Genomic DNA, 24,052 nt, shown 5'->3' with positions numbered 1-24,052 from the left:
TAAAAAAATAAAATAAAATAAAAAGCCATAGACATTTACCCCCTAAAGATTAAAAACTGCATTAGAGTCAAAGTACTAAAAGCTGAAATAAATGGTCATTTTTCATCCCTGGTAAAGGTCAGCAGGGGCATACTTGAAGTCTGCATAGTAAAAGAAGCAATGTTAAATATATTCATTCTTGATTCAGAAGCAGAGCTAGCAAAATCTACCAAGACAATGATGTTATTTACTGTCGTCACACCTAGAGAGGTTGGGGGCAGTCATATGTTCAACAACTTTAAGCCACATATGCAACCCAGAACACAATGCAGGCTGAAAGCAGAACTGAAACAAATTTTCACAAATATTCAGGTCCTCCTGTTTCACCATTCAGTGTATTCTTAGCAATTTTGAAGCAATATTCAAAATCTAATTCCTAATATGAAATATTTCACTCATCATTTGAAATACGTTCGTAACTTCTGATCATTTTGATTTCAAATGCTTTGCATATGAATTTTGGTCAACCGTCAACTATAATGTACTAATCAGCAATGTATGTTATCTGCAAGATAAGACTCCCAAACACACAAAATGTCAGCAGTCAAAAACTTGGAAAAGTAACTTTTTGGATGACAACTGCCAGAATCTCTCTGTCAGCATTGGTGACAGAATACTGCTTTCTGAGGAAAAATACCATATTTTTCGCACCATAAGATGCACTTTTTTCCCACAAAACAGGGGGGTGGAAAGTCTGTGCGTCTTATGGAGCGAAGAAAACAGATTATATTTTCCTGTTTTCTTCTCCTAAAAAATGGTGCGTCTTATGGAAAGGTGCGTCTTATGGAGCGAAAAATCCTTCCCCAAGCTCTATCAAATGCAATAGTTTATTCATCATTTGTTAAGCAATGGCTGGAGAAGCCCTTTGAGACTTGGTATCATAACCTAGCACTACAAGTCTTTATCCCTGTTACTTCCCATGCTACTCAGAGCCTCTGCTACCCTAAAGGGTTTCTACATGAGCTGGAACTCTAAAACATCAAGGGTTTCACTCCAAAAGAAAGTATTCACAGATATGGAATGCTCTTCAGTTCAGGAAGTTACCCTCTACACACAGAAGAAAGACAGAAATTATGATGGAGGATATATTGCTAGCACACATCCTCTCCTTGTATGCTAATTCAATATCTTTCAATCACACCTGAATCAGATTGTAAAGTTATACAGATGTGGATCTTCTACTAGTCCCACTTCCCTGGTGGAAAGCAATAGTCTTGTGGGGCCTGGAAATGCTCAGAGCTACCACCCATCTCTACTTTCCTCTGCTCCATGGAAAGCACATTCACCTTGGTAGCAGAGGGACAGAGGGCAATAGTAATTTGCACAATCAGGATTGGTGTGATCTTGCTCATGAGTACTGGAGAAGTGCTTTCCTTCCCTTAAAATGTAATGCTTTATGATATTCCTTATGTCAATGGACTGTGTTCCTTTAAAAAGTACCTGAAAACACTCTGCAGCCTAGAGAAATACTCTGATAAATGCTGATATCAAAGGTTTTCCCTAAGCTGAAAGCAAAATGTTTGAAAGTCACTGGGGTGTCCCATTGCTACTAACGCTGTCAATTCTAAAGTATCACTTTATGTCTACTATAAAATATTGGGGGAGGGAATATAAATGATAAGATATCAAATACTGAAATAAAATATAATTGAATATCAATAATGTGTCCTGAAAATATTCACATAATCCCAGAATACTAGGCATTTTTGAAGATGAAAATTCAGATGGCACATTTTGTTAAGACTGAATATATTTCATCTCCAATTGTAATTTAAAGTGACTGTATTCTGTTTCTATATTTCAGTTTCTGTATAATTTTATAGTCTCAGGAAAGGGCTTTCTCAAACCATTAACTAAAGTTGGTTTCTCAGTGGCAGATTACACTAAGAGTAGTTAAACTGTGTTCTTAAAATTGAGGTAATAATTCCCACTTTGAAAGCTCATTTGAAGCAAGGGCTTTGGCTGTCAAGGGCCACTTTTCTGGCTGTAGAAAAAAAAATTGGATGGGAGATTTATTGTAGAGACCATGGGATGTTACACAGACAATTTTGTTATTGGTGTTACCGAAATAATTGTCTGTTCAGGGGCAAACTGGTTCTTCAGGCATTAAGATATTCATTTCATATGTAGTGTGCAGATGGTTGCTTTGCCGGCGAGATCCCTTCACCACGTGGGGCTCTTTGCCGCACCCTCCAGAGTAGCACGAGACAGTTGGAGTGGGCTTGTTTTCAAGAATGCCCCACCCCCAGTTCGGCTTCTTTCGAGGCTCTCAGAGTTGGAAGAAGCTCGTCGCTTCTGGATCAGATCGTGACACACTTTTAATTTAGTGCCTTTGTGGTCAACAGATTTGGGGTTGCGGCTGCACCCCTTTGGTTTGGTTGACTGTCCCAGCACAGCCAATTTTGTTAATTTCAACTGTTGGCTTGCTGCATTCAAGGGGCTTTCAACAGGGTGTTTGCCCCCCTGGGCGGCTTTTGCCACACAGCAGCTATCAGCCTTAGCAAGCCAACGGCTGTTGGTTTAATTTAAGGCTAGATTTGTTTGAGTTCAATTAATTATAGCCTTCTTTGCCTTTGTTGTGGTGTAAACAGATACCTGGGGGAATTTTGGGTTGATCACCTCCGTGACTTATTCAATTCAGTGCATAGTTATTTATAATTGGTATTTAATAATTCTAATAATAATGACAGTATTGAGTGGGTTGATATACAGTGGTGCCCCGCTTGACGATTACCTCGTTAGACGAGGAAATCACTTAACGATGAGTATTTTGCAATCGCTATAGCGATCGCAAAACGATGTTTTAATAGGAAAAATTGCTTGATGATGATCGCTTCCCTGCTTCGGAAACCGATTTTTTGCTTTACGACGATCAAAACAGCTGATCGTCGGATTTCAAAATGGCCACCCTCTATTTCAAAATGGCTCCCCACTGTATTTAGGAAGGCTTTTTTGCTTTACAGGCACTGGAAAATGGCTGCCCTATGGATGCTTTCACCATCTGCAGTGATCATGGAGCCCAAGAAAGTGAAATCTGTCACTGCCTCCATATCTCCCCCTTCTGTTTGCCAGGATATGATGGGACCAGTGGCCATGATCTTAGGGTTTTTTGTTTGTTTTTGTTTTGATGTTGAGCTTCAGACCGTTTTTTGCACTCTCCTCTTTCACCTTCATTACAAGTTTCCTTAATTCCTCCTTACTTTCTGTCATCAGAGTGGTATCATCTGCATATTGGAGGTTGTTGATATTTCTTCCGGCAATCTTAAATTGGCTTGGGTTTCCTCCCGTCCGGCCTTTTGCATGATGTATTCTGCATTTGTCAAATCAGCAGCGGGCAATATACAGCCTTGTCGTACTCCTTTCCCAATTTTGATCCAATCAGTTGTTCCATATCCAGTTTTAATTGTTGCATCCTGTCCCACATACAGATTTCTCAGGAGATAGATAAGGTGTCAGCACTCCCATTTCTTTAAGGACTTGCCATAGTTTGCTGTGGTCCACACAAAAGCTTTTGCATAGTCAATGAAGGTGTTTTTCTGGAACTCTCTGGCTTTCTCCATAATCCAGCGCATGTTAGTAATTTGGTCTCTAGTTCCTCTGCCCCTTCGAAATCCAGCTTGTACTTCTGGGAGTTCCCGGTCCACATACTGCTGAAGCCTACCTTGGAGGATTTTGAGCATAACCTTGCTAGCGTGTGAAATGAATGCAATTGTACGGTAGTTGGAGCATTCTTTGGCACTGCCCTTCTTTGGGATTGGGATGAGACTGATTTTTTCCAGTCCTCTGGCTACTGCTGAGTTTTCCAAACTTGGTGGTATATTGAGTGTAGCACCTTAACAGTGTCATCTTTTAGGATTTTAAATAGTTCCACTGGAATGCCATCACCTCCACTGGCCTTGTTGTTAGCCATGCTTTCTAAGGCCCACTTGACTTTACTCTCCAGGATGTCTGGCTCAAGGTCAGCAACCACACTATCTGGATTGTCTGGGTGCTGCATGTGTTGCTCTCAAACTAACAGCATATGGGCTAAGGTTTGACAAATTATCAGCATGCATACAACATCAAAAATCAAATTGTGCAAAAGCATGCCAAGTTGAGTATCCCTTATCAAAAAATACATGCATATAATTATTTTAAAAGTTTGTATAAATTACCTGGCTTGTATTACTTTAATATTTGTTTCCATTTACTAGAGTTAATGGTTATTTTTCAATTAAAAGTGTTTGTATCATTGAAAGTTCTGTTATGTTTTGAAGACAAAAGGCGATGATTAATTCAGACAACTATACAAGTATTCAGATTTAATTGCAGTGTTGGCACTTCAAAAGAAATAATTTGGTTTTGTGTCGTCGTTTGGGCACTCGGGCTTAAAAAGGTTAGGCATCATTGGACTAGAACAAGGAGACAAAAACAGACTGCACAGCTCAAAAACCTAGCTCAAATGTTGACACTGATACCAAGGTTGAGTTTCATCAAAGCCTTCTAGCTGCATGAGGCAGGAGGGTCTGATAACAACAGGGAGGGAAAAGTTAAGCATCCCTTCCTCACTTTCTGAGTTCCAATTATGATTTTGCTTCCCAGTCCTATCATTAAAGCAAAACAAGATAGCTAACTCCATGCTATGAAATAAGCAGATACAGTGGTGCCACGCTAGATGATGATAATCTGTTCCACTGAAACTGTTGTTTAGCGAAATCATTGTCTAGCGTAACGCATTTCCCCATTGGAATGCATTGAAACCTGTTTAATGTGTTCCAATGGGGAAGAATCGTCATTGTCTAGCGAAGAACAGCCATAGGAAAGCCGCTTTGTGAACCGCCGATCAGCTGTTTAAATCGCTGTCTTGCGAAGCTTAGGTCCCGAAAACACCTGTTTTGCGAGTGCGGAGGGAGCTGTCAAAATCGTCATCTAGCAAAAATTGGTTTGCGAAGCAGGGACCAAACATTGTCCAGCGAAATTCCCCCATAGGAATCACTGTTTTACGAATTGCTATAGTGATCGCAAAAAGTCAATGTCTAGTGAAAAAACTGTCATGCAGGGTAACTGTCTAGCGAGGCACCACTGTATTTTGGTACTCAATGTTTATAATAAAATGCACAGAACTGGCTTTAGTAGTATTGACAGTATTAGTAAATTTGCTGTATCTTGCCATCATAAGGGGACAAGGAGGGGAATCCAATCACAGAGGAACAGAGGACATAGATAGATTACCTTAGGAAGAGATGTTCCATTAGATATTGAGGTCCAAAGCTCTTTAAGGCTTTATAGATCAAAACTGAACATAGAAACAGATAAGACAGTACAAGTGAGCCAGAACTGGGGTGATATGACTGAATTTGCTAATATCTGTAATAAGTCTGGCCACTGCATTCTGGACCTGCTGAAGCATCCATATTCTTTACTAGGGCACTCTTATGGAGAGAGCATTACAATAATCTATTTTTGAGATTACCAGTGCATGTAATACTGTTTTTTTAAGGCATTGTGGGATCCCACAAAGTCACAAGGGGTGGATAACCAAAGTCACAAGGGGTGCATCTCAAAGCTTCACCATCTGGAACCAGGCTTTGAGAAAGAGAGTAGTACCATCAAAATATGTTGCCCTCAACTTCTAAACTCTCTAGCCATCTCAGAAGGATACCATGGTTGACAGTATCAAAAGTTGCCAAAAGATCCAGGAGGTCAAGCAAGGCTGTACTCCACTGGTCCCCCTCCCTTAGGAAATTATTTTGCAGGGTGACCAATGCTGTTTCAATTCCATGACATAGCCTAAACCCTGACTGAAACTGATTGAGACAATCCACTTCTTTCAATAATTCTTGTAGATGTTCAGCGACCACTCTGTCAATTAACTTGCCCCCCCCAAAGGAATTGTTCATGTCATCAGATGGTAAAATTGTTTTTTGTTTTTTTTTCTTTCTTCAGAATGAGCCAGATAATGACATGTTTTACCCCGGAGGGCATCTGACCTTCTCACATCAATTAACTAATAATATTCATCTCCCATTCTGCTATGATCCCATTAGCTGATTAAGCACTATGAAAAGCAAAGATCTATAGAAAAAGTGGTAGCTTTACAACATACAAAATATCTGTACTTCTCATCAGTATTCACTAACTGAAATACATCCCAGGTAATCTGACCAGACGGCACGTTGGACATCTAATTTAAGACTGCCGGTTTAAACACAGAGTCAAGATCCTGATGGATGCAATCAATTTTAGATGTAAAATAAACTGCCAGCCTATTACATGATTTTTTGCTAGTATGAGATTACTTCTGTGCAATTCATAGAAATCTATGTTTCAATGCTTATTTTATTTCTCAGAGCCAGTGTTTTTTGGAAATATTCTGCTGATTTCATATTTCCTACATCATCATAGATTGGTATTGTCTTAGCCATAGGCTTAACAATCAAAGTCTATTGATGGAATAATAACTATTATTTCTGTAGAATTGTACAATTTATACTTTTTGGCCATAACCCAATCCATGGCTCTAAGTATTGAAACATCTAATCTAATTGAAATATCTGAGGCTTAAATTTAGTTTGTGACGTCTATGCTGTGAATCAGTCAATCTTTCTCTTTTTTATAGTGTTTAATGTTATCAGATATATTACCTGCTCTGAACTTCAAGAAAATGCCAGATAATAACATTCCAACTCTAGGTGTACAAACCTGGGAGTAAGTACCACTGATCATAATAGGGTTTACCTCTGAGTAAATAGTAATTTAAGTATTTTACACAACCAGACAGCTTTTTTGCTTTAGACTATAAGTGATGCTGGTACTTTTTTAGCTACACATGGCAGTTACTCACTAAAATATTAAATGTACCGTAATTTTCCAGCAGCACTGAGCAGAAACCCCACCCCACTTGTGCAAAGTTCCAGCCATGACTGCAGCAACACTAACTGCGGGTGTGTGACACTAATACAGCACCACGCAGCAGCACAACCTAGAGAGAATGTTGGATTGCCACTGAAAAATTACCTAACCTAGAGTAAATGCCACTTCTAAACAGACATCCCAGATTTAAAGTGGTTTAGGATTTTTAAATGTCATTGAGTTATATTTAATGACTGAATGCCAGACAATCTATTTGGTTGCCATTATGCTAGTTGTGTATCTTAATGCTTAATCTTTTAAAACACAAGCCTTACTCTGTTCAAACTTCATTACTATCTAGATAGTGACATAGCATGTTTTTAATGTAAGGTTTAATTGTAGGATATTGGAAATGACTAATCAGCCTAGGCTTCTGGCTAATTTAGTTTTGTTAAAATTTAATTTCCAATGGAGAATCATTTTAAACATTAAAACCTGTTATTCAATTTCAGTATTAACCTGTGCAATAACTGAAGCTCGGGACCAGCTCACAAACTACATTTTTATTCAAGAGATTTTATTGAAGAGATTCAAATCCTGGGTTGTTTATCCTTGTCATAATTTTTCTTCTCTCTGCACATTTGCAAGATAGATTTTCTAATACATTTTTGAAAAATATCCATAATTGGAAAATGTGATAAATGTTCCTTTCTTCGATAAACCACCAAAGATATTAGCCCCACATGGCTGGTTGTATCTTTCTTATAAAACTGTGTGTGTGCTTAAGGACAAGGTATATTTTGCACACTGGAACTGACAACTCTTTTCATGGATTGTTGAATCCTCAGCAGGTTGATTTGCCATGTCAAGTCAGCTGACACCAATGAGGAACCAGTCATTGGCAAGATTCTCTCACATCTGCAACACGCCATCAAGCTGTTTCAGTACTTTTCTCTTGCTAATAGTGTGTGATATTTAATGCAGATCATCACAAATAAGCTTGCAAGTACTTTCATAATCCCTGCCATCTTCCTCTTCAGAATGCCCAGATCACAGACATTTTTTTGCTGTGCTGGCTATATCATCTCGTTTTTGCCAGTGTGAGCCATATGATCTGGACAAGAAATGAACAATCTGTTTCTATCAACACTTCTGTTGTCCCCCTATCTATGGAGCGCACTCAATTTGAAATGTCTAATAACTGTGGAGGCTATCTGTATGGATTTGAACACTGGAAATTTAGGAGTCTGCTGTACCTACCAGGTTGCTGTTTAATATGTTTAGAGAAGAGTAGCTAGCTCCATCACTGTTGTCTCTATATTCCCATAGAGAGTTATGTGCCAGAAGAGAAGGAATCCCTGCTAAGATGTAAACTTTAAACTACACATCCTCCTCTACAGTCATGTTGTTCTCCATAAGGACAAAGCAAAACAGGAGGAAGGGCTAGTCACTTCTCTCCATGAGTGTGGATGACAACCAGTTAGGTAACTACTGAACTACAGAATTTCCATGAAAAGCCAGTGATCGCCAGTTCATGCTTGTTGCCTTGCACACAGAGAGGGGTTGAGCTAATGCCAGCTTTCACTTATCAGTGCCTGATCATAGTAACTGAGCAGAGTTTATGGGATCCAAAGAGGCTCTAAGAATCACAGACAGGTGTTAATGATATCTAAAAGGAAGGAAAAGATTATGAAATATTATGGCTTCTATATATATCTGGCTCGTCCTTTTTTTTAATTCTACCTATTCATCAACATGTTCATCCTTTTTTTCACTCTACCAACCACACCATTGTTTGGAGGAAAAAACAAGCTAAATGAGTAGACTTTAAGACAAAATGTTATTGATGCCTCATTTATTTGTTTGGTTTGGATCTTTCCTTCTTTCCTTCCTTCCTTGCTAACTTCTCTGTTAGTATTGATAGCAAATGTATTTTCCAATTTTGCTGTTCTGAAGATGAACCTACATCACTGTCAAACATCCATCCATCACTGTTAATTTTTATCAGTGGACAAGATGTTATCAAGATTCATTTCATTTTTAAAAAAATCTATTTATACTTATTTTATGTTGTCTTAATAGGTACCTAGTATGCCATGACAGCATACAAGAATTTTTGATAAATTATATTGACATAAGCTTAATTTGGAGAAAACACACAGTAAACAATTCTTCAATCAGGATCCTCATAATACTTCAAGTGTTCTTTTAACAATGTTGTACTTCATAAGCTCTTACATTTCTAGTTTGGTTGATGACTATCAACTAAGGTCATTTGTTAAATATCAGAAGTCAAATAACCAGTGCTTAGCTGCCAAATGCCAAGAAGACATCAGATGTTAAACATTTTAATATCATCTAATGTCATTGAGCATCAAATACAAATAGATATAAGATATTATATTTTAGCTGTGAGTTCTGGATGTTGCATATTTAGTGGATATTTTTGTTAAGAACATAGGCATGATTAAGATCAGGAAGGCACACAATTCCCCATATGTTTTGTGATTGTCGGGAAATCGATTGCATCAGACTATTCCACAAGTAATCTAAACTGTGATCTATTTCACCATGTGACCACACTCTAAAGTTTAGAAATCTGTGGTTTAAAAGTAAGTACTTTATAATGGACCTTGTTGTTAAAAATGATTCCATAAATATACATTCAAATGCATTCACATATCATTTTGGGCAGTTTTTTTGTTTGTTTTGAACTTTGTTTTGAAGAGTTCGAAGTTTAGCAATGTATTTTCATGAACTCATGTTCTGATTTGCTATTATGAACATAAAATTAAATCCTTAGGTGACACATGAACATTTCCAGTGAAGTAGTAGTGATCAGACCGAACAGTCTCAGATATGACAGCTTTTTTACTACAGGGTAGTGTCTAAGATTGGACAAAAGCTTTCAAAATGCATTCTTCTCCATTGTTTTGTAACACAATAGACACCTTTCAGTTGATTATTTCTGATACTTTCTTCTTTCCTTCCATATTTTGTTGTTTTTTCTGTCTAATATAAAAAATGAGCATAATTTGCATTAGAAATTACCATAACAAAAGTAAGGGTGTATGGCTGACTGGTTAAGGTATTGAAATCTGGTTGTAAATGTAATGAAGTGCTCCAGCAGTGAGAGTCTCAGTAATGTTCTAGTATAAAGAGATACTCAGGATGCAGTCTTCCAAACTTAATTTTAGTTCTGAAAGAAGAACAAACCAATGAAGACATGAGACAGAACAGATGTATGGAAGGAACATATGTGAATGTGATATGGACCAGAAATGAACTGATCTATATATTTCTATTGTGTGTTACATGTCATTAAGTTGGAGCTTACTTAAGGCAACCCCAACATGGCTTTCAAGATAAATGTGATATATAAGGAATGGTTTTAACACTGATACATTGACATGCCCCAGGGAGTTTCCATGGCCAGATGGGAATTTGAACCCAGGCCTTCTGAGTTGTAGACCCATCACTTTATCCACTATACCACACTGGATATCCAATCTATGTCTATGGGAACCCAAAATTGTTTTGGCTCAAGTAAACAAAGCAAGCAAGTAGCCAAACAAAGAAATACCTTGTTTCTTTGGAACAGAAATAGCCGGGAAAAATATCATATGAATAAGCTGTTTATGTAGATGGGGGAATGGATCCATATGGGCAAAACAAAGTATCTTGTTACCTGAGGTGGGAGAAGTATCTCCACTGCTGCTGCTGTATGTATCTACACACCCACGCTCCCCTCCCCTGCTTTAACCACACCTCTTCCATCACTTTTAATGTCTAATTCTGAAAGAGGTCACTCACTGTGGGATTTTTGTCAGAACAAGCCATGGTGGGAGGGGCAAGCCATGGAGACTGTCTGTCCCAGTCTGCCACAGACAGTCCTTATGGTCACCTGACTCACAGTGTTTTGCTTGCATGATCTCTAGGACCATGATTTGGGGATCTATCAGGCTCTGGAGACATGTGTGCTGGTCATTTCTCTGTTACAGCCTTTCAACAAGAGCTTTAGTAGCACAGCTAAAGAATGCTCTCTGGAATGATGACTGGCATCATTCAAAAAATGGGGCATCCTGCTCTGCCCCTTGAGCATTGCCGGATCAACTGAATGCCATGTCTAGTCTACTGGGAAGACTTGCGCATGTTTTCTCTATTCAAGTTCAGAATGAGCCAACAAAACTATTTCAAAACCAAAAGGAGATGATTCCTTTTTCCAGACAGATTTCACCTTTCTTCTGATGTCAGTGCATTTAAAAATGTGCATTAGTTTTTTGGAGACACGGGTTATCATTCTAGATGAAGATGCTGGCCATATTGAGCTCAGCAGGATCTACTTCAGAGTAGACATGTTTGGATCAAGCTGTCAGAATTCAAAGGATAGATGGACTTGAGGAGGGCATTTACTCAAGAACAATGTTAACAGAATGAATAGCAGCAGGCTGTAATGGCTGCATACTCCGCATCCCCTGCTATGTTGATGATTGTCTGGCAAGGAATGAATGATATGGACACAAGCTGTCAAATGGGGTGCAACTAGACAAGACCCTCATTAAATAAAGTAATGGCAATACTGATAGCTCCCTGCAGTGACTCATCATATAGATAAATGGCCGGATATGGCGGCTGACAGCTGGTGAATGACACTTATATAATTGGAAAGTAAGTTGGAAACTTTCTATGAGTGTTGATACACTGGCTTTATTTTATTTTTTTAAAGAAATTCTAGCATTGGGAAACCTTTCTGCTCATTTTTGTAAGAAAGTCTTGTTTTTGATTTCCATCCAGCCCCCAAGTTTGTGCATTTAGTTTAAAATAAACAATTGTACAAGTGACATTTTCATACTGCCCCTTTAGAGAGCACATTCATTTTAAGAAACATAGGTACATAACTACAGTTGCTCAGCTTGTAGAATCTAAGTAAATGGGAACGATTTTAAATTAACATCCCATTTTCCCTAAAGGTCTGCTATTGTCTCATCCCATAAACATTTTGTCAAGAATTTACACCTGCCTGAGCCCTTGCTTTTTCTAATCAACAGCGTGGGAAAATGAGTGCTATCCATTCAGCTTAGAGCAGTTGAACAAATCAATATCACCCTGTAGTAGATATTAGCAAATATTCTGGCTTTTAATTGCCTTCTAGCTGAAATATATTGCACATATTAAACTTGTTGCTTACAGAGCCATGCTTAAAAATTTATAATTTCACTTTATTCCCAGGGAAAATATTTATGCAATTATGCTTTGCAAGGGAAAATGATGATGATCATTATGCATACCAGAGGGGGCTGATGTATACCAAGGAAAGATGAGGTGCAAACACAGCAGAAGGCTGCAAACATAGGATGGCATTTCAAAAGTACTGCAGGTATTGCAAAAGAAATAGTAAACTAACATACATTGAAGTAGAAGAAGAAGAGAAGACTTGAACGTCTTTGTAGGGATAGCTCGTCAACAAGACATGTACTCTCCAAACACATTGTGGGTACTGTGGAAAATGCTTCTGCTTGTGATTTAAGTATTGTTGTTAGTACCATTTCAGTGTTTGGAAACATGTATGAGTTGAATCATGATATCAGGAATAAAGTCTTTAAAAAGTATAGCTGGAAAAAAGTAACTACATCATCTGTCTGCAAGAAATGATGGTGGTGGTGGTGTGTCATCAAGCCAATTCTGGCTTAGAGTGATCCATTTCAGGGGGTTCTTGATAGAGGCTATTCAGAAATGGTTTACCATTCCTTCTTCTGAGGTGCCATGAGACTGTGCAGCTTGCCCAATGCCAAACAGGCTGGCTGTTCTTCCTGGAGGCATGATGGGGATTCAGTAAGTTAAATGTCTGGCTCTGAAGCCAGATATTTAACTTGCTGAGCTATCTATCCAGCTCTGCAAGCAATGAGCATCAGTATTTAAAAATAATTCTCTCATGGTGTATGTTACATAGGTAAATCAGCTTACTTCTGCAAGTTATTCTGTATTGTCACCACTGTTAAGTGTTCTTTGACTGCTGTTCAGACAATTTTCTCTGCTTGGTAATTTTTGCATTCCTCTTCCCACCATGTCCTAAAATTTCTTCCTACACCAATGGCATTTTCAATATCTGACTTGGACAAAAACATTTCTGCCCTATACAAGTGTTGATCTATTTATCTAGGCATGGATGTGCTTGTCATCCATCAATGACTTTTCAATGACTCTCAAGCTCCATTGATTCAACTGGGCCTGTTCTAACTAATTTTAGCATAATAAGTCACAGTTGGAGTTAGCCAACTTGAATTAATGGGACTTATAGAGAAGATGACTCCCTATATCTCTATTGATTCAATGGTCCTATTCTAGTGTGATTTACTACTCTAAGCAACAGCATTTCAGCCCATAGGTACACATTCAAAATGTGTACATTCAAAAAAAACATGCACAAAGAAATTGGTTAATTTTAAATGTACACAAAGTTTAAGTATGGATTTCTGTACAGAAGGAAGATAGCCTGAAAAGAACAAAGACAGAAAATATCTGGGTGGGGGAAAGAGAACCTTGATAATTCTGAATATGTTAGATACTGTACGGCCATTTCTAATTTCTGATGCATTTAGTAGCATCAAAAATATTTAAACTCCATGGCTCAATTTTTTAAGACACATGGGATTATCCTGTGATGATTGTGACAATGTCATCATATTGCAGAGAAAGAAGCAGCAGTATTTATTTGCTAAAATGTTCAAAAATTGATTTCTTTTCTTTTTTTTTTCTTTTTCCCTCTCTCTCTGAAATAGGAATAACAAGTTAACAGAGTCATGTAATACTTAATGAGGAAAGTAATTAATGCACCTGGCAGGTGGATGACAAATATAGATAAATGTGAACTAATGAGTTTTGGAACAAAAAATAAAGAGGGTGTTCCATGGTTAAACAGGAAATGAACAGTGATGTATTGACCTAAAAAGGGATCGGGGAGCAATTATAGACAAATCCTTAAATCCTCTAACACATTAGGTGGCTAAGCTGCAATAAATAAATAAATAAATGGGAGACTGTAATGAATACTAAAGAGGTACAGTAGAACTCAAGGGAGATGGCATTATATTTGTTCCTTAATGAGAAGCATCCACATTGCTGGATGCAGTACAGGTCATAAATAGAGATAAGCCCAAACCAACAGTGGTACCTAATTTAAGGGGGAAATGCAGCTCATGCTAATTCTCGAAACTGATTGGGTCGATATGAAAACAACAGGTTTTACTTTCAGAAAGCCATTATTGAGCAAATTGCAGGAAAACTAGGGAGCAGGGCCATGTAACACAACTCTCTTGCTGTTTCGACTCTGACACTGCTCCTCAAGTTATGTTGCTTTGATGGTTGTGTTGGGCCTCTTTTAAATGTGGCTTTAGCTTCCAAAAATATTTAATAGGCAAGGAACATCACAATGCATTATCTGCTCTTCTGGTTGTTTTTGGTATTGAAAAAGTTCAAATGAAGCAAACAGCATTCATGTAAGAAAAAAAAATGGAGAACTGATTTGAGTCCTGCCTCTGAATTCTATATCCATGTTAAGAATGTATGTGCCACTATTTTTCATTCATACATTTTACATAGTAAATTGATGTGTAGTTCCAGTATTCATAGTCTATAAAACTATGGTCTTGAAACACCTTTCTACCTAGGTGCAACTTTTGATCAAGCAAATAATAAATGATGAATAGCATATTTTATAAAAGAAATGAATTTTATCTTTAGGAGATCTTGCCCCTGGAGATTCTGCAGGCCTATTGCTTCTGTGAGTTCTAACTCAAAACACGACTCAGTGGCATTTTATATAACAGTTAACAAAGAAGTAAACAAGGTCACAACTTAGCTTTTGTTGCAAAAAAAAGTGCTGAGGTAGGGAAACAAAGATCTGAAAGAAGGAATGGGAGGATCCAAAGAAAGAGGATACTAAAGACTAATGAATTTTCTAATCCTGCAAAGCCAGGAACTTTCATTAGTTGTTATGGTATTCACCCGCAGCCTTGGTTAGGAAGGAACTGGAACTGCAAAAGGTAATCTATTGGATCTATTTCAGTTCTATACATCTAAGTGGAGAACAGTTTAATTAGATAACTGGAATGAAAACTGAATCAGGCCCTAGAGGAGGTCCTAAACTTAGACTGCCTTTTTAAATCCAGGAGGTAATGTTTAACACATCAAGTGCCTGATTCTGAAATAGCAGGTTTGTCAATTACTCCAGGAAGGGCACATCAGGTAAAAAGGAAGCAGCAAATATCTGTTCAATTGCTAAAGGGATGTACAGGCATGCAGGGAGACCAGCCCAGAAGTCAATGACGTTGGCTAGAATGTAGGTCAATACAAACATAACTTGTTTAAGTTCAACTAATGAGAAATAACTGGACATACATAATTTTAGATGTCTATTGATTTTTGTCATATGTTATGCTTTAATGGCAATTACGTTTTCTGGCACACTTTCCCACCTTTCTCAGCATTTAAATGTTTGCTTCTTGATTAGTCTACAAGAAAAATTGATGCCCTTTTGCATTTCACTTTGATTCAATTACAATTTGGGAACTAATCAAATGTTGATCTAGCTGTTTCAGTCACAGGAAAGCAGTTTTCTCATGCCCTAATCTTTCTTTGTCACTACGGGGTACTTTTTAGTTCATTCATCACAAGCCTAACACCCTGTTGAAGACAGAAAGAAAAATCTACATTTGACTTCAGCTTTCTGCCGTTAGAGATTAAGCCATACCTGTTAGGTCACCTTTGTTTTCCCCAGTCAATGTAAGGAATAGCTTATCTACCATTTCAGGGTGCTTTCCCAAAGCTATTTTACACCATACATATCTCACTGGTAAAGAACATACATTTTGTATCAGGGATGGGCAATCAATTTCTTTCAAGTGCTGCACTGCTGCAGGAGTAACCCCTTGAGAGAAGCATAAAAGGGGGAAGAGGTTTGAAAGGAGAGATGACTTTTTCTGTGGCTATTCCCAGATTACAGAAGTCCCTCCCTTGGGAGGTACAGTTCTCCCCTTTCCTCTTTTTCTTCTACTGGAATAAATTTATAGTCTTTACTGTTTTAAATATGTGTATATTATAGTTTTAAATCTTAATCAAGTTGTCTTAATTAATTGTTGATTTATATTTTTGTATACCCCCCTTATGTCTCTGGTAGTTGAGAAAAGAGAAATAAAAATCAAGTAAGTTTAAATATAAAGTACAGTAGGACCCCCATGGATGCTGAAAACCGTGGATAATAGTGAAACGATACATAGCATGGGAAAAGAAAAGAAAAAATCCAGAAAAAAGTATTTTCACAGTGTATTACCAGAACTGACCACTAAGAATACATAGCATGGTCTCTGCCTCCCTCTAGTGGCCTGTTCTGGTAAATATATCGTAAAAATACATACTTATACTTTTTTTTCTTTTAATATTTTTAATATTTTCAGACCATGGATAAGTAAAACCATGGATACTGATCCTACTGTATAAGGAAAGCCAGTAGTGTGCAGGCCTTTCTTCCCACCCTCCTTCTTTTCTTCATTCTTCTCCTCCAACTTTTTTTAATATTGTATTCTTTCTGCCATTTCCTTTTTTCTCTCTCTCTTTCTCTTTTCACCACCCACTTTCTCCCAGTCTATGTGTTACATCTGTCTGCCTGCCTGTCTGCTCTTGTTCTAAGCAGTTTGCAGGAAACACTCCACCCTGAGAGCCCACCTTATGTCAGTGAGGTGGTCATTCTATGCAGTGGGAACCTTACGAGAGATGGCCCACTGCTGCACCACTACCAGATAAGCATCGCTACTCCGTGGCTAGGCCTTCTCCACAGAATGTAATTCGTGGACCAGAAGTCTTATCCCTCACGAGTCCCCTTTTCTGGTTTGTGGTTGTGAATTTTATCCAGTAATGCATGAACTAAATAAACTAAAGTTTAGAGTCTCTTATTGTTGCAGACTTTTAAATAAAGCAAGGAGGGGAACATCCCAGATTTAAGGTTTTGAGTAAATATCTTGGTAATCTTAAACCTGACACAGCTCAAGCTCAATATGACTTAATCCTGCTTGGAACCTTCTAAAACAAATTTCAGGGATGCACAGGAGACATGAGGATAAAGGAAAGTACTATTATACATGAACGGAAGTCCATTTTATTTAGTGTTGGATACAGTCCAGTAAGAATTAGGCAACTCTAAAAGTAGCCTCACAAAATGCTGCTTTTTTGACAGATATAAATACAATTATTTTCTTTTTCTTTTCTTTGCCAAGCTTCCCTCACAAGCAGTAATATATACATCATGCTGCAGTAAAACCCATTCTCTGTTGTCCAGTTCAATTGCCAATAACTTGCCTAAAAAGGACTTTATTTGCCTGCCTTCATAAAGGCAGCAAGGTGGAGTCAAATCTAGCCTTTTGTGAGAGGAAGCTGTACAGCCTGGGAGTAGTCACTGAAAAGTCCCTCCCATGCATTCTCACCAAAGGGGCCTGTGAAGGTCCTCTGAGAATTTTAAAAGCCAGGGAGACTCAGATGAGGAGATATAGTCAGGGGAGATAACTTGGATTCAGGCCATGAAGGGATTTTACCAGCATGTTAAGCTGAACCTGGAGATGGACCAGCAGTAGAGATGGGCATGAACCACCAAAATTGTGGTTTGTTCTGATTTGTGATTTATGATTTTTTCTGAATGAACAAATTTATGATATTTTCTGAATGAACCATGAATCAAGCCTTTGGTTTGTTTGGATTTTTTTAAGGCAGTCCAGTGGCTGTATTTAAAAAAAAACTCAACTGCCTCCCTCTCCTCACAATCTGCCCCTTTACCCACTGCCCCATTGCCTCCCTACCTTTTCCTGCCACTGCTTCTGCCACTGCCACCAAATGGAGCTGCAACTGGCTTTTGCAAGCCAGCAGACTCTGTGCATGTCCCCATCTCTCATGGGCAGAGGCCCCCATGGCCTAGTGGCCTGATAGGCTGACTGTTCAGAAAAATAAATAAGTTTTAAAAATTAACACCTTTTTAGGCAGCTTGCCACCAGGGGCCTCTGCACATGTCCCCAGCTCTTAGCTGAGAGGGGGGCATATGTGTAGCTGCAGAGATATCAGGCCCAGCTCCTAGAAGGGAAGTCCTGCTGCTGTCTCTCTAGATGGCTGTGGCAGTGGCAGGACAATGTAGGGAGGCAACAGGGGCAGTGGGAAGGGGGTCGGGGTCAAGCTGTGTGTGTGTGGGGGGAAGAACCAGTAATTTTTAAATTGGAGAAAGTTAGTTGGTTCAGGAAAGTTGGGGGCTTCTGATTTGGAATGACCTGAATCAACAACGATTATTTTTTTTATGAATTTCCTGAATTTGTTTGTTTTTTATTCAGATCCATCTCTCACCAGAAGCCAGTGAAACTGTTATAAAAGGAGAGCTATGTCCATGTAACTATCCTAGTTAGTAGTCTGGCTGCCATGTTTTTTACTACCTGAAGTTCCGAATACTCTTCAAAGACAGCCCCATATAAAATGTGTTACTATAAAGCATTGTTCAGAATGTTGTAAAAATTCCAGTTGAGTTCCTCTTGTTGCAACACCTCAGAGAAATATACCACACGTACACACAGATATAGAATACCATTAAGAGTCCATATTATTAAGAGTCCAGTTTATTTAATCTATAGATTAGGAAATGAACAGGGGTGGCAACCCAAATCAATTCATTTCCCCAAATCTAGTTTTTGGAGACCTTATAAAGGCTATTAGTCAAGTTGTGTTAAGCAAGTAAATGTTTCTAGATAAAGTAGCAATCACAATGGACAAGCTGTTTATTCCTGGGTTATCTTTACAAAGATGTCCTAGATTAGTTTTGAAACCCCTCCTTTGTATTTTTCTTGTTCATCAGCAAGACTCAAGAAGCATTTTGACGTTGTCTGATTGTTTATACTGCATTATGCTCTACCTGGCAGAAAAACAGAAGAGCAACCAATTATATAATCTATAATTTCATCATTTCCCATGACACCTAAATCTGTAGTTTCCATCTAGCTAATGGTGGAGCCAGTCCTGTGAAGGTCTCAGTTGCCAGGACTCAACCTAAGACATTTTGCATGCAAAGCATGTGATCAAACAGTAAGCTATAGGCCAGATTCAAACGTCTATAGTCACATAAGGCATTGGGTAGCTTAATTCTATCATGGTGGACAGTTGTTCTCTTTGATTTAGGACTCTAGCTCTGAGAGTAGGACATCAACATGCTCAAAAATATGTGGCTCAGCATATGCTTTGCACGTATGGGCTCAGTTCCTGACATCTGAGATCCTGGGCACTTTGCCATCTCCAGATAGGGCTTGAAAAATTCTTGTTTCAAAACCTGGAGTGCTACTGTCTTTCAGTGTTGACAGTACAGGGCCAGATGAACCAGTGATGTGACTATAGTCCAAAAACAGTAACTCATCCAAGCTATGCCACTTGATGGAATACAGCTTCCTACATTCCTAGGATTATAACTGGAGTTTCACTTGCACATCATGAAGTGTAAATGTGTTCCACTGGAGAGGAAGGTCCATTACATTAACATGACTGTATTTTCAGTTTCAGGGTGTAAAACCTGGATTGGGAAGAAAGCTGACAGGGAAAAAATAATAATTAATTAGAACTATGATGCCCTGAACTTCCAGAAAGACAAAGCAAGTGGTCCTGGATCAAATAAAGTCTGGACACTCTCTAGCTGCTAAAATGACAAAACTGGGGCTGTGGTACTTTGGACACATCATTAGAAGGCAAGACTTGCTGGACAAAATACAGTGGGTGCCTCCCATTACGACATTAATTTGTTCCAGCGAAATCGCTGTAGAACAAAAACGTCGTAATGCGAAAATTAAAAACCCATTGAAATGCATTAAAACCCGTTTAATGCATTCCAATGGGCTAAAAACTCACTGTCCAGTGAAGATCCTCCATAGGGCGGCCATTTTTGGTGGCTGTCTTGCGAGGAATCCAGAAAACAGCAGGGAGCCATTTTATTTACCCAGCCATGGCTTTGAATTTGCAAGAGCTGCACTGACCTATTAATGATAGCACATTTTGGAGGTAACTCTTTCATAGGGTTACCAAAGTTTGGAAGGGACATGACACCACATAAAAACAACATCACTTGCTTCTAAAAAGAGCAAATGCTGATAGACTTGTCCTCCATGAATGCATGTATTTCTCTTCAAAGCTATTTATGCTGGTGGCCACCGCATAATGTGCCCATAAATTCCACCGCTTAATTATTTGTTGGTCTGCTTTTGTTCCCTTTCTTTTTCTACATACACAATACATTAACCAGCAGGGGCTGTTGAGTGCTGCAGAGAGCTGGGAAGGCTAAATCTCCACTCAGGTCTTTTCTAAAGTATGAATGTTCTAATTATTTCAGCAAGAGAAATTGGTTTCATGAAAGTTATCACTTTTGCTGGTTTCTTTCTTCTCTCTCTCCAAGACAAGCATAGCAAAAGCTGTCTGTAAGCAGCTACTCTTTTTTTGGCAGGTAGCCCAGCTTTTAGTGGAATATTGAAAAGACCTAGAGGGAATATCCAGGGGATGAGTGTCAGGTAGACCTTAGAACTGCTGCCCTTATGGTTTGGGAGAGGGGGAAGGAGAGGAGAACACAGGCATTATTCATAGGGGCCAGAACTACAGGTTTGCTATGGCCTTGGGCAATGAAAGCAGTTAGGCATTTAATTTCTAAGCTTTCAACTGTGCATTCAATTCATTTTGCATACATTGTCTGTACACACACACACAGAGAGAGAGAGAGAGAGAGAGAGAGAGAGAGAGGACCCATTGGGATCTTTACTAAGGGCAGAATCTGGAATACCCAACCATATTAGCACCTAACGGAGATGAAGGATGTGGAAGATAGGATTACTTGGAAGGAAACGTCCAAGCTATGCCTTTTCCCTTGAGAACATGATACCAACATAATAAAATTGTCGCTCATTTAAACCCCAATTACTGTCTCTGTATCTACCTTCCATATCCAGAGGCAGAATTTATTTATCATAAGCTGAGCTCCGTGTGTGAGGGAGGGAGGGAGGTTTCTTTTACGAAGTCTGTCAGTTGCTTTTTGATATTGTATGCTTCTGACTATTTTGCAACCTCAGCATATGATACAGCCGCTGGAGGGTCCCTGACCTTGAACAGCGAGGCTGGCCTTTGCCCTCCACCCGGGATAGCGCGAGAGGGCCAACGCGACTTCCGGGTGGGAGGGGAAAGCCCTGGTATTTAAAGGGCCTTCCCCTCCCGGAACGCCATCTTCTTTTCAGGCACGCGAGCTGGAAGGAGAGCGGTCGGCGACTGGTTCATTTCTCAACCTTTTCATTGCTCGGATTACTTTGGAGGCTAAGGAGGGCGGTGAAGGCAGCGGCGGAAAGGATCGGGGAACGGAGCTCGTTTGCAGCGCGGCTTTATCGGACCGGGAGAAGCATCGGCTTCTCCTGCAGGCTGAGTAGACAGAGCGAAAAGGGAACCCTAAGCGGGGAAGGGGCTTTCTCTGGGAGGGAGCATAGGCAGCGGCCGACTTTTCTTTTCTCCACCCCACCCCTCGCTTTGCCCCCCCTTACTTTAGATCTCGCCTGCGGTTTCCTTCCCGCGGGCGCCGTGCCGGGGCGCTCCATTCGGCCTCCTTGCGTTTAAGTACAGCGGCGGAAGCGGTGATTCTCCCGACTCCGAACCCCCTCTAGCAAGCGGCGCCGCAAGCGTTTGCCCCGGTTAACTCGTGGGGGCCCGCGGGACTCGGCCCGGCCCGATAAATCGCCCTTCCCTACGCCGGGTTCATCTCTTTAGTACATCGCGCGGGCCGCGGCAGGCTCCTTAAGACCGCTGGCTTTCGGCAACGGGCGATTGCCAGCCTCCCGCAAGGGTTGTTTTGCCCGGTCTGCACTCTAGGGGCCATTGCTATTTTTGAATTTCCCACCAATTTTCAGGCCCCGCCCACCCGCCTACTCAGTGCGGCGGTGCTGGTTTTCGGCAACTAGTAGCACAGCGCGATAAACGCGGCGATCCTCATCGGTCTAGGGGGCTGCCTAGTACCGGCCACTGCCCTGAGTGTGAGGGGGAGCACCCCACAGCATCTCCATTGAGCTTTATTTACGTGGCATTGGGCAGCAACCAGGGATTGCTGAATTAATTTGGCATTGATCACTAGCAGGCAAATATAGTCATTAATTATTGGCTTGTTAGGCATTAAAAACATCAACTCTACATTGTTTATCGAATAAATTTTGTGCGTTTAACTTGATCTTCATTAATCTTACTATACACTTATTTAGCCTTATATCAATAGCTGAATTAATTGGCGGTTACCTTGTGAGGCATAAAATTTTACATATTATACAAACTAATTTACCATCACTTTACTGTACTTACAATTGATTCTATATACATTTAATTAGTTGTGTATAAATCTATAAATAGGCGAATTAATTGGTTGGTAATCCAGCAAAGCTTCCATTGGGAATTTTATTCGAATAAATTTCATATACAATTACCCTTACCTGCAATTAATTTTATGCATTGATTGGTCTTAATTAACTATATATATATATATATACGAATTAATTGGATGGTGGCATAGGACAGCCTACATCGAGGGGACTATTTGATTACATTATATTCATTCATCTTTATCTGCAATTGATTTTGTGCTTTGATTAAGTATTATAGAGTCCTATATATATACTAATGAACTAATTGGCTGCTTAAAGACTAGAGATTAAGCTGACATTTCATTGAGCGAAGTTATCACGTCCTAAAGGAAATAATATTAAATAAATAATAAAGGGGACAATAAACTTAGGGGTTGGTAGACAGAGGGCATAACCCCGTGTCCTTTGCGGCTGAAGCGCCGCTTGAATAATTATCCGGCAGCCAATTGGGGCAGAGTGCCTTAGCCTCAGCATATTGTGCACGCAGGGCGGCAATCCACATACATAGAATTAACCAAGGGAGAATTGGTTTACTTATATATATAAGAAACACAAGAGGAGAAGGGAGGAACAGCGAAAGATTCAAAGTAGCGGTCCGGGCGTAGCACAGTACCCTCTCAATATGGCACCACGTAAAGGGGTTGGAAACAAGAAAGGGAAGCAGCCGGCACAGAGGAGGCAGGTGACCCACACATCACCATCGCATTCATCTTCGGATGAGGAATCCTGGCCGGTCTGGCAAAAATTGCAGGATAAAATTGAGGCCTTGGAGGCTCAAACAATGGGAAAGCAGCCCGCTCAACCACGTGGGGTACGTAGATCGGCTAGGGAGTCCAAAAGCCACAGGACAACTAGGCTCAGGGTCATGGCCCGCGAGCTAACACAGAGATGTGCTGCCATTGAGTCCACACAGGGCACAGATGCTGCTGCGAGGCAGGACGAGGATGGCGCAGTGCCCCCAGCAAAGAGGCGACGGACCACCGAGCAGCGGCCGGTACCCAGGGAGGAGTCGGAACTGGCACCGGTAACTCTGGAGGAACAGGAGGAGATTGAGGAGGCTAGCGGCGAAGCACCACAGCACTATGATGAGCCGGGCGGGCCGTCGACATCATATGGTGAGTGTTCAACTGGGTCAATCACCCACACGTATCCTTCGGCGTGGCCCTGGCCCGCGGGTACACCGGGAACATACCCAGCAACCGCACCCTGCATAGCGGTGAGCCCCGGTATACCCAATACCCCCTGGCCTTATACCACCCCGCATCTCACGGGATGGGGCGGTCCTTACGGTGCTCCTCCCGCGCAGGCCCAGCCTGTGGTTGCAACGGGCTCAGGTGCCTGGCCTTACCCGTCGGTACCCAACACGGGCTACAACACTGTGCCTATTGCGGCGCTGCCCTACGGGGACTATTCGACGCCTCTGGGCGACCATTTGAGCCCTGCAACGAAGGAAAAAATTTGGAAAGGAGAGTATATAGATGTATTTGAATTGCTGAACAGGGAAGTGGAAAAGAAGGATCTAGACGGAGAGGATGAGAAGGATAAGGAGAGGAGACGGAGGAAAAAGCCGGAGAGAACTTGGGCTAATTGGCTGCCTGGTTTCTTAATTTATGCTGGGGTTATTGTAAAGGCTCAACCGTGGAGGGCGCAGGCCCTCTTCCAGTATTTAGACATTATATATAGAGCCTACACTGACTTCGCAGGGCAGGCATGGCTACAATATGATCAGGCCTTCCGCA

The sequence above is a fragment of the Pogona vitticeps genome, chromosome 5, assembly GCF_051106095.1.
Source record: "Pogona vitticeps strain Pit_001003342236 chromosome 5, PviZW2.1, whole genome shotgun sequence".
NCBI classification, from domain to species: domain Eukaryota; kingdom Metazoa; phylum Chordata; class Lepidosauria; order Squamata; family Agamidae; genus Pogona; species Pogona vitticeps.
This window is presented reverse-complemented; position numbering follows the sequence as displayed.